Here is an 11,536-nt window from a genome sequence, read left to right on the forward strand (position 1 = left end):
CAAAACTGACTTCAGTGGAGCTACACATATTTTAACCAACTGAGGAGCTGATGCCTGATCTCTAATCACTGCAGCAAGTTAACTCAGGATATCAGAGTACATGACAGGACACAGGGAGAAAGCAAGAATGTAAGACACATCTTTTAGCAGACAAACTTGTATAGTATTTAGTGTCTTTACAATAGCACCTCGTATATACATGTATTTCTTTCTATTAATAAATGTATTTGTGTAAAAAGATATTAGGTACAATTTGCTTCACCTGTATAGAGCTCATGCAAGTAGAGTGCAAGGAATTAGAAACTTGATACATACCTCTAAGCTCAGCATCTGGGCATGGGGATGCAGTACAGTCTCTATTTGGATGCTACCTGCAACTCCTCTCCACCTTGGTGAGGACTATTGGATCCACATAAATTCACATGCCATGGCCCCAAAATGGATTGATTTAAATCACCAATATTAATAATGATTAAACTCAGCAAGCCAAAAATCTTCATTTAAATTATCATTTTTAATCCTGTTTTCTTTTTGTACTTTTTATTTATTGTCCAAAAGAACTGTTCGTTCATATTGGTTGGTATAACCATTAAGACACGTTGATCTGATTGTTCACAATTAAATGTAGTTTTTACACTAGATATTCTACTTCTGTTTGCTAAGCAAGGTGATACTCTATAACTATACACCTTTTATTTAAGCAATTATATCATTTAACACATACTTATTAAGAGTCTTAATTTATATTTTTCATTATGTTGTAAAATTAATTTATTTCTTAATAGTTATTTTTTTTACTCATGATTTGTGTCAAGTTGCTTTTGGATGGAAGTTGAAATTCAATTAAAACCATGCATTAATAGCATTTTTATTTTTTTTATTTTTAGTTAAATAAAATTACCTTTAATATGTTGTCTACATAGAGAAAAAAATCAAATTAAGTATTTCTACTAGCTTTCTCTGCAAATACAGACTGCAAATACTGGCATTTGGGAGATGGGGGAAGAGCTAATACCAGCATTCATTCCATTGTAAAGACTGAAACTGATATTGATAGTTACTTAATATAGTACATGACATGTTGTACCATAATTATAATGCTTCATTATACAACCATTACCTAATGGCTGGAAGCTGATATCAGACAAATTCAAATTAGAAATGAGGCAGTTTTTTTGTTTGTTTGTTTTTTTTTAACAAGGAGGATGATTAAACCACTGGAACAAGTCTATCAAGGGAAGTGGAGGATTCTCCATCTCTTGATGTCTTGATATCAGCACCAATTAACTTTCAGGAAGATATGCTTTAGCCAAACACAAGACTTGATTTCGTCAAACAGAAGTTATTGGACTCAGTACAGGGGTAGCTGGGAGAATTTTAATGGTGTGTGAGATTGAGGAGGGTAGACCAATTGATCTAATAGCTGCTTCTGGCCTTAAACGCTATGGCTCTATGAAAAGAGTTCCCCTCTAATTCTGATTGTTTCCTCTCTGAGTCACTATATTAAAAAAAAAAGTCTTTAAAGCCTTAAAGCAGGGACTGGCAACCTTTGGCACGCGGCCCATCAGGGAAATCCGCTGGTGGGCCGGGACGGTTTGTTTACCTGCCGCGTCTGCAGGTTTGGCCGATTGCAGCTCCCACCTGCCATGTTAAAGTTTATGAGGAAGGCTGTTTTGATTTTAATAGATTATAGAAAGTTTAGGCCTTTACATAGGTTGTTAGATATATTTTAAATAGATTTATTTTGAAAAAGAACATCTTTTAAATCATTTTTTTTAAATTGAATTACATAAAACAAATCTGATATTTTATTTTATGATTTTTTAAATCACTGATTCTTACCCAACTTGCATGGCCCATCCCCTGACCAAGCCCCACCAGCTTGCCACGATTTCCCAATTGCTGTTATCTACACCAGGCTGGTAGGGGTCAGCCTGAGTGCAAAGGATGGGGATTTCTCACATCATGGCCACTAATGAGTCCCCACACTGCCCGAATTTGGATCCTAGGAGTGTAGAAGTTCTTGAGCTGGTCCTCCACATGGGGGAAAAAATAAAAGGAAAGCACAGGGCTTAAGCACACTGAAATTCCAATATAGGATTTATATGGGACTTAATTATGTACTACCTCTGCAGAAAACTGAACTTCAACTATGCTATTTTTCATCTCTCAATAATATTTCACTAGTGAAATCACAGAAAATAGTTTATATCAGACACTGGTACTCTAACCTTAATGAATCTTGTTAACAGAATGTTTTTATGTCATGTACTGTAAATCAGGACCACCACACTATGTATTATTCAGGTGTAGGAAATGCAGTGCTTTCTGAACATGCTACACTGCATCAAAAGGTATCAAATCATAAAGAACCCTTTCAATGTCAAAATAATGCAGCCCCCTTTATGGGTATTTATAAAAAACCCAAAACATTTAGAAGGCTGTACTGTAGAGAAAGACACAAGCAGGCTTTGAATGAAGATCTGGACTATGAATCATCCCTCTCAAAAAAAAAAAAGTATATGGACAATAAAAATGAATAATCCAAAAAAAACCCAATGGATTTTTTCATTCCTGCTCTCAGGCAGACATAAATTCTGAAAACATTTGTTTTCTTTTGAAATATGTAAATCTCTTTTGGTTATCAGGAAGATGAGGAGCTGACAGATAAGAGGAGGGAAGGAAAGGAGCTGAACAGGAAACATGATAAACTGAGAAATAGGGTAACAAGAAAAACGAATCTCTCTGTGAATGTATGCCAACATTTAAGGTGTCCTTTAGACCTTCCCATTCCAATTGTATCTTATCTAAAGGCGCAGTGGTTTCAGATCTTCCCCAAAAATTTTTTTTTACATTTTCCCTAGGGAGCATGTATGCTTCCCTATCCTTGGCACACTCAGTATCAACCTCTAATGAGTCAGACCCTACAAAATTCACCAGGGTTCCCTCACGGTCCTATGGTTAAGACTAACATTAACATAAATGTTTAACATTAACCTCAGCTGAACAGAATGTGAATTTGGATTCCCCTTGTTTACAGAATTCTCTTCTCAGTGAAGCCACATGAGCAGGGCCAGTGCAACCATTTAGGAGACCTACATGGTCGCCTAGGGCGCTAGAATTTGGGGGCGCATTTTCTTCGGCAGTGCTCGCGGTCACCGCCAGCATTTAGGCAGAGGGAGCTGGGGCAGGGGAGCACGGGGAGGGCTGCCTGCAGCAAGTAAGCGGGGGGGATGGCACACAGGGGAACTCTCCACCCCAGCTCATCACTTCTCCCGCCTCCCAGGCTTGCGGCGCCTAAGCTGATTGGGGATGCAAGCCTGGGAGCCGGGAGAAGTGAAGCAGTGACGGCGTCCTCAGGGAGGAGATGGAGCAGGGGTGAGCTGCTTCACTTCTCCCACCTCCCAGGCTTGCATCACCAATCAGCTTAGGCACCGCAAGCCTGGGAGGCGGAAGAAGTGAAGCAGCCATGGCGTGCTCGGGGAGGAGACGGAGCAGGGGTGAGCTGGGGGGGCATGCCTCAGGGCATAGGGTGGGGAGCTGCTGCAGGGGGGGCGCCTCAGGGCGGGGTCTTAGGGACGGGGGAGGGCGCAAGGTGGAAGTTTCACCTAGGGCGCGAAACATCCTTGCACCGGCCCTGCACATGAGTAATAATTTTGGAGGAACCTCTTGTTGGGCCAGGAACCAATAATTAGGGTTAATTTGAGGAGTCTAGTATTAGAGAGGAGAGGACTTCTTTCCCACACCCCTTCTCTTATTCCCAAGAACAAAATGGGGAGCTGCTTTTACTCTTTGTGAATTTTGCTCCCTGATAAGGCTTGCCTGTATCTACAAAGTCAGCTGATTCAACAGAAGCTTCTACTGATCGTGGACTTCTCTCCCACACTGCTGTTCGCACTTCTTCACTGCAAACCTCAAAGGACTGCTCTTGAGCAATTAAATTAACCAAAAGGTGTTTGCCCCTTTACTCTTAATCCACTTTTTCAAACAATCCACCATTTTATGCACAGATCCCCCATGATTTATCTTATCAACCTTTCTAAAGTTCCTGAATTTGAGGTGATCTATTTCTGGTGTACTCTGAAACAGTTTTAACAGTTTTTAAAACATCATATTTCATTGCTTCACTTACGTCCATATCATTAAACACCTGTAACACTTTATCCCTCAGCTTAGAGAGTAGGACGGTCATTCTTTAGCTCTCAGGAATGTTCTGAATGCTGCAGAGTCTTTTAAAGATGGTCAGATATCCCTCACTACAATCAGTTTCCTTATAACAGGGCACAATTTGTCCCAAATGGCTGGCTTTTGGAGAGTATTGATTAATTCTTGAGGGTTTTGAATCTGTGCCTCCAGCAATCTGTGTTCACGTTCTCTTTCCTCACATTTAATGTCTTCCAGCTCCAGAGCTCCTTGATGGGCTGCTTCTTGCACTGATCTCTCAGCCTCTTTCACGCTTTGGCTTTCGGTTCAGCTTCTCACCTCAGGTGTTCCTGTTCCTTGTCCCCTTTCTCTGTCTCCAGCTTCTGCAACTCTATCTCAGCCAGTTTAATTTGCATGACTGTCTGGCCAGGGGCTGTGTCTTTGCCCTTGAGTCCTTTTGATAGATCAAGTTGTTCTTTTTGCTCTTTAGTATACATACTTACCTTTATATTTTTCTTTTGTTCTATTTCTGCCACCTGTAATAAACACACAGAAAAAAACCTAACATTTCTTTCATCTGTTGCCAACCTTCTCATCTGTGAGTCTCTTAAAAATCTACTTTATGAGTGCTTGGAGTGGGACATTCAGTTAAACATCAAATAGTGTATAAATCTTGCCAAGACTACACCGCTGTGGCACTTTCTTGGGGTGTCCAAGTCTGAGAATCACCATATTACCCGTCCCCTCTTCATTGTGAGGGGGAATATTTCTTGTGGTAGGTGGTTGTCAGCTCCCTGACACTACCAGCCAGTCGAACACTCAAGCACTCCCCTCTGGGCTCAGCCAGCCTCTACTCTGTCATGCATAAAAACTCTTGGTGTACCCCACTCCCCAGACTACTTAAAAGAATCCCCCCAGCTCCTTCACTGGACACTCACAGTAATTACCAGGTTCGCTATTCCCAAGAGAATAGTACACCCCAGCCCACAGCTTGGTTATTTCAACTGAGTATTAGCTTTAATATAGCAACATAGCACCATAAATCAATTTATAGTAAAAACAAATATTAGTTTATTAATGTGAAGTTCCTCTGGTGCAGTGGTCCCCAAACTTTTTGTGGCCAATAGCACATTCATGTTTTCAGAAGAGTGTGGCGGGCGCCAAGAATTTTTCAAGGCACCAGCAGAGCAAGCACGTACCTGGGGCAGCACATGCTATGGGGCAGCATTCTGTCCATTCTTGGGACGGCAGAATTGGAGCGTTTTTTTGTTGTTGTTGTTGTTTGTTGTTTTTTCCCCTGCTTCCACAGTTTGGGTTGGTTTTTTGGTTTTTGTTTTTTTTTTTAGCGGCAGTTCTGGGAGCACGGAGAGAAGCCATGGCCGGCGCCTGCCGGGGACAGAGAACACCAGCGCCCACAGCCTGCAGACCCGGAGTTCTCTGCAGCCCCGGAATTCTCTGTCCCTGGCAGGCGTGGTGCGTGCCTAGTTCCCAGCAGGGGAGAGAAGCCGCAGCCCTGCACCTGCTGGGGACAGAGAACTCCGGGGCTGCAGGCTGGGGGCACCGGTGTCCTCTGTCCCTGGCCGGCGCGGTGCTGTGGCTTCTCTCCCCTGCTGGGCACTAGGTGGGCCCCGCGCCTGCCGGGGACAGAGAACACCGGTGCCCCAGCCTGCAGCCCCAGAGTTCTCTGTCCCCAGCAGGCGCGGGGCCATGGCTTCTCTCCCCTGCTGGGCCCTAGGCGGGCACACATAAATGGCCTGGCGGGTGCCATGGCACCCGCGGGCACCGCGTTGGGGACCACTGCCCTGGTATTATCTGGACCGGTGATCTGCTAGGTCACTCCAATTCTCGACTCTGGGAGCCAGCCTTATCCTGCTCTGCTGTGAGAATCACACTCCCGGGCTGTTCACGCACAGCCTCTGCCATGTAAGCTGTTCCCAGGTATGTGAGTGAGCACTTTTGGCCAGCCGCTGCTTGGATTGTGCAACCAAATGACACTAGCCAATATCTCCGGTCCCAGACACAACCCTAGGAACCTCCATCTTGCAGTGTCCAGTTATGCCCGCTGGATGCTGCAAACTTATATGAGTTGGTCAATTTAACAAAGAAATTGATATGTACCAGCCTTGTTATCCCAAGGGGAGTCTCTGACATGTTTCAAACCAAACACACTGCTTCAGCTACAATAAACAAACCAATTTATTAACTACAAACGATAGATTTTAAGTGATTATAAGTCAAAGCACAAGAAGTCAGATCTGGACAAATTAAATAAAAGCAAAATGCATTCTAAGCTGATCTTAACACTTTCAGTGCCCTTACAAACTTAGATGCTTCTCACCACAGGCTGGCTGGTTGCCCTTCAGCCAGGCTCTCCCCTTTGATCAGTAGTTCAGTTGCTTGGTGGTGGTGTCAGTAAAAGGAGGTGGAAGAAAGAGAGCATGGCAAACGTCTCTCCCTTTTTTCATGTTCACTCTTCCCTCTTGGCTTTTCCCCTCCTCCTTCAGAGTCAGGTAAGCATTACCTCATCATAGTACCAAACTGACGAAGGGAAGGCGGGTGACTCACTTGAGAGTCCAACAGATCGTTTGTTGTTGACTAGGCCAGTGTCCTTTGTTCCTCTGAGGCTGGGCTGGATTTGTTCCGTACATGCCCTGATAAGGTGTGAACTGCCCCTCTGCTCCTGGAGAGTTTTGCCTGGGCTTGTTTTAAGCCATGAGGATAGATTTTCAGCCTCATAACTATATCCATGAAATTACAACCTATAACATTATTATAACAACAATGCTCAGTGCATCATGAGCCTTCCAAAGGGGGTTCCAAAGAGAATGGATCTAGACTGTTCTCAGTGGTAGCAGATGACAGAACAAGGAGTAATGGTCTCAAGTTGCAGTGGAGGAGGTTTAGGTTGGATATTAGGAAACACTTTTTCACTAGGAAGGTGGTGAAGCACTGGAATGGGTTACCTAGGGAGGTGGTGGAATCTCCTTACTTAGAGATTTTTAAGGTCAGGCCTAACAATGCCCTGGCTGGGATGATTTAGATGGGGATTGGTCCTGCTTTGAGCAGGGGGTTGGACTAGATGACCTCCTGAGGTGCCTTCCAACTCTGATATTCTATGATTCTATGATTCTTCCAAAGACACCCAACATGACAAACTTTGAATTGGATACCTCACAATCATTTTATAAGGATGAACATGGAGGTGAAAGGTGTTCCCCCGAGGTACAAAGTGTGACAATTAACAAAGGTAAAGATTTAAGAGATAGTGAACAAAGATAATAACAATGGGTTTCAAATAAAATGAAAGTATAACATGCTTCTCTTACAACTTCAACTTAACAGTCTAACCTTGTCTCAAGCAATTTCTCACCTATGCCCTTCCTTGCAGTATTTCAATGTCAGTTGGTTGAGATCCTGTTTTCATGGGTGTAACTGTACTACCTTGTTACCACTTCATATGCAGAATAAAGAACGATTCTTGTGCCCTCTTCTTATACCCAAATGCCATTGGTTTTGATTCCCTCTGGTTCCCTTGCTGGGGTGTTGGCTATAAGGTGTCTTCTACTACTCTTGTTTCTTCCACATCCCTGTTGCACATTTTTTCTGTTGATTTTCACATGTAGATCAGGCCTCTGTTGTGTTGGCTTTACAGTGCTTAATTTACATATGAAGTGAGACAGGTGATTTCACATCCCCTTGTCTCGGAAAACCAGTTTGCCAACCCTGCCTGGGACACAGATTCTGAAACACATTCTCAAGACATATATGCAACTTATTAAATATCGCTCATACATACATCACCCAAAGATTATGAGGATCAGTATAAGCTTCCATTAGACTTGAGACTTCACTCAACCCTTTTTGGGTAAATACTATGGCAAAAGTTTGTTAGGTGTAGAGAGTTTGTCAGTTTCTCTTATAAAACAGCAAACCCTTTAGCAGTTGGCAGTTTGGTTCTTAAGGCCACATTCCCAATAAGAAATCTCAGTAGAGTATGAAAAATTCTCTCCTCTTTTCTCTGAAACTGATCTGAAAGAGATGGGCTCTGATCATTTGGGTTACTACATAATCCCTCATGATTCCCATTCTGGTCCATTTTCTTTTGCTTTCTGATACATGACAGTATGTTTTGACACACTGCTATTTTCTTAAGAACATGTTGGATGAAACCAGACCAAGTCCAGTGTCCTGTCTCCAACATTAGCCAGAACCAGCCTCAGATGATAGTGTAAGAACCCCACAGGGGGCAAATATAGAATAATCTGCCCCCAACACATACACACACACACATCTCATCCTGATCTAAGTAAGAGATTGTCTTAAACCCTGAAACACAAATTTTAATATCACGTCCAAGAGATGTACTGTCATTAATTATCATAAATCTGAATATTCTTGATATAAATATACAATCCCTTTTTGAATCTGTATTCTTGGTCTCATCAATGACCTGTGGCAATTTATTCCAAAGCATAATCACACATTCTGTGAAAAAGTATTTCCTTTTATCAGTTTTGAATTTCCCACATTTAATTTAATTGAATGTTCTCTTGTAACTCTTATGAAACAGCAGCTCTCAGCCTACCTTCTCTAAACCATTCATTATTGTCAATATATTTGTCATGTCCCTTTTTATTTGTCCATTTTCTAATGTAAACATTCCCAATCTTTTCAATCTCTCTTCATATAAGAGTTTTTTTCGGGCCTTTAATAATTCTCATTGCTCTTCATTGATTTGAACTTATGTATTTTACTAATCTGTCCCTGCCCCCATCACAGAGATTTCCTTATCAGTCACCAATTCTGATATGCTTCTGTCCACATATGCACACGGGTGAACAGGACAGAAATTTAACAAGCTGTCTGAACCCCAGTGGATAGGACCTGCATGGGTCTAAAGATAGCACCGTTTGATTATAAATCTCTGAAAGAGGAATGTAAACATTTATTAGATTGTGTTTTTTCCCTAAAGCAGTATCAACTATATTTCCGATTATAGGTATTCTGAGCTCTAATTCTTAAGTAGTCTTTCTGAGATTTTGGGAGAATAATGCAGATTAAGTGAATAATAGGTGCATCGAAACGGAAAAATAACTCTTTACTTGTGTATCAGAAACAGTTAGTTTATTTCTCTGATGATACTTTATACAATTTTTATCATTTATATCAGGGATCGGCAACCTCTGGCATGCGGTTTGCCAGGGTAAGCACACTGGCGGGCCAGGCCAGTTTTTTTACCTGTTACGTCGGCAGGTTTAGCTGATTGCGGCTCCCACTGGCTGCGGTTCACCATCCCAGGCCAATGGGGGCGGCAGGAAGCAACTCGGGCAAGGGACATCATTGGGATCTGTGGTCATTGGGATCTGCGATCGGCCGAATCTGCTGATGTGGCAGGTAAACAAACTGGCCTGGCCTGCCAGGGTGCTTACCCAGTGAGCCGCGTGCCAGAGGTTGCCGACCCCTGAACTAAGGACTAAGGAAAAAGATTATTTTGAACACAGCTATAATAAAATTCTAAAGTAATTTCAGCAACCTTGCATATTATACTCATATTAAATGTCAGAATCATAAAGAAAAGGATTTAAGATTAGGTCACATTATTTCAGCTTTTTCATATTAATGTAAATTTAAGGCTCAATTCACAAATAATATTAGTTTTATGTGGGCACCTGACATATAAACAGCATGGTACTAAGTAACTTAACTGTGTCTATAAAATGGACAAGATGAAAAATAAAAAAAATTGCAAATAGTTTTAAATTATGTTTCATTTTGAAATCTTACTTTATATGACCTATTTTTTTTATTATTTACACAGTGATCTTTCTGCTAATCCTTCCTCGCTCCTGCCTTTCACTATTGTTTGCCACTTCCATGGACAGATAGTCACTCTGAATTGGAACAAAAAGTTGAAATTTCAAAATTGACTGCAAAATGAAAAATTCAAAATATTTAGTTCGGGAAACAAACAAAACATATCATTTCAATCTTACAATTTTGATTTTTATGTTATATTATAAGTTAAAATAATAAAGTTAAAATAAAATGTTTTGACCTTATCAAAATGAAATGTTGGTAATTTCCCATGAAAAATTTCAATGAAATTGATACATTCCTAGGATTTTTTTTTATTTGCTACAATCAACATTTTACAACAGAAAACTCCATTGGTGAAAATTTTCCAACCAGCTCTGCTTAGCATACAGTTGTCCCATAAGTCCCAAAGGACTAAGATTAGCTTTATGTTACCATTACACTTCACCCCAAGTGTGCTGTACACTCCTCAGCCATAGCTGACATTCTAGTCCACTGAATCTTGCTTCCTTCCTCAACCCTGAGGTGATGTTTGATGTTTTATTTTATTTTATAAAATGAATTACAGCACAGATGACAAAATTTAGTGTAAATTTAACTAAAGAAGGAAGATTGACTCACAAAATGTGTTATTTCAACTTGATTGTTATTAAAAATAGCAATTTCTAGGGTAAACAAATGTACAAGATAAACATGCGCAGACACATTCAGTCACAATGAGGTCTAGCAGGAAAAAAAATTGCTTGCTTTATTGTAGTACTCCCATAGACAGTAATATGTTCATCTGGAAATGGTTCTAGTAAATTGATAAAAGATTGCAGTATTCTTTGTAGTTAAATTATGCATCAGTGAAAAGGGAAAGGCTGGAAGTCTGGAATTAGTTTTCTGTTCTAATTTTGTGAATTATCAGCAAGAATATGTTTTCTATTGGATTTGCAAGTACTATAAATTTCTGCAATCAGCATGCAGCCATCATGCACAAAACAGCTGAGAAGCACAATAACCTGTAGATTAATGTTCAATATCACAATTTGATCTAATTTTTCCTTCTACACAAGATTCATGCTTAGTAATAGTTAATCAGCATCTGACATGTTTTATGGATGCTGTCTCCTGAAGCATCCCTTTTAAAGAACTGTTCATTCAATCTCCAGTCCTTGTGGGGAATTATAATTCTATTTTTGCGAACACTGGAAAAAAAAATTCAGATCCTACCTAACAGAATCCTCTAATGTTTACAAATGTTTTCAAAGCATTAACATCCTCCATGGCTCATTATTTAACACTGTAGATGTACTTGTGCTAATGTTTCCATCTAGGTGGCACAGTTCAAGATTTCATCCTGTTTGAATGCAGCTGGTGTACTTAAAAATGCTGCCTAACTTTTGCACATAATTAAATTCAGTATGTGGAGTCTATGCCACATTACAAAAGCAAACAGGATGTTTACAAGGGCACTGCAGCATAAACATATGTTTTTAATTCTCTAGAAATGAATTATTGTAATATTCAAAAGCAAAGCCTGTGTCATGCCATCAGTTCTTGAGCAAAACTCCCATTGAGAATTGGGATTAAAAAT

Source organism: Mauremys mutica, chromosome 1, assembly GCF_020497125.1.
Source record: "Mauremys mutica isolate MM-2020 ecotype Southern chromosome 1, ASM2049712v1, whole genome shotgun sequence".
In the NCBI taxonomy this organism is placed as follows: Eukaryota; Metazoa; Chordata; order Testudines; family Geoemydidae; genus Mauremys; species Mauremys mutica.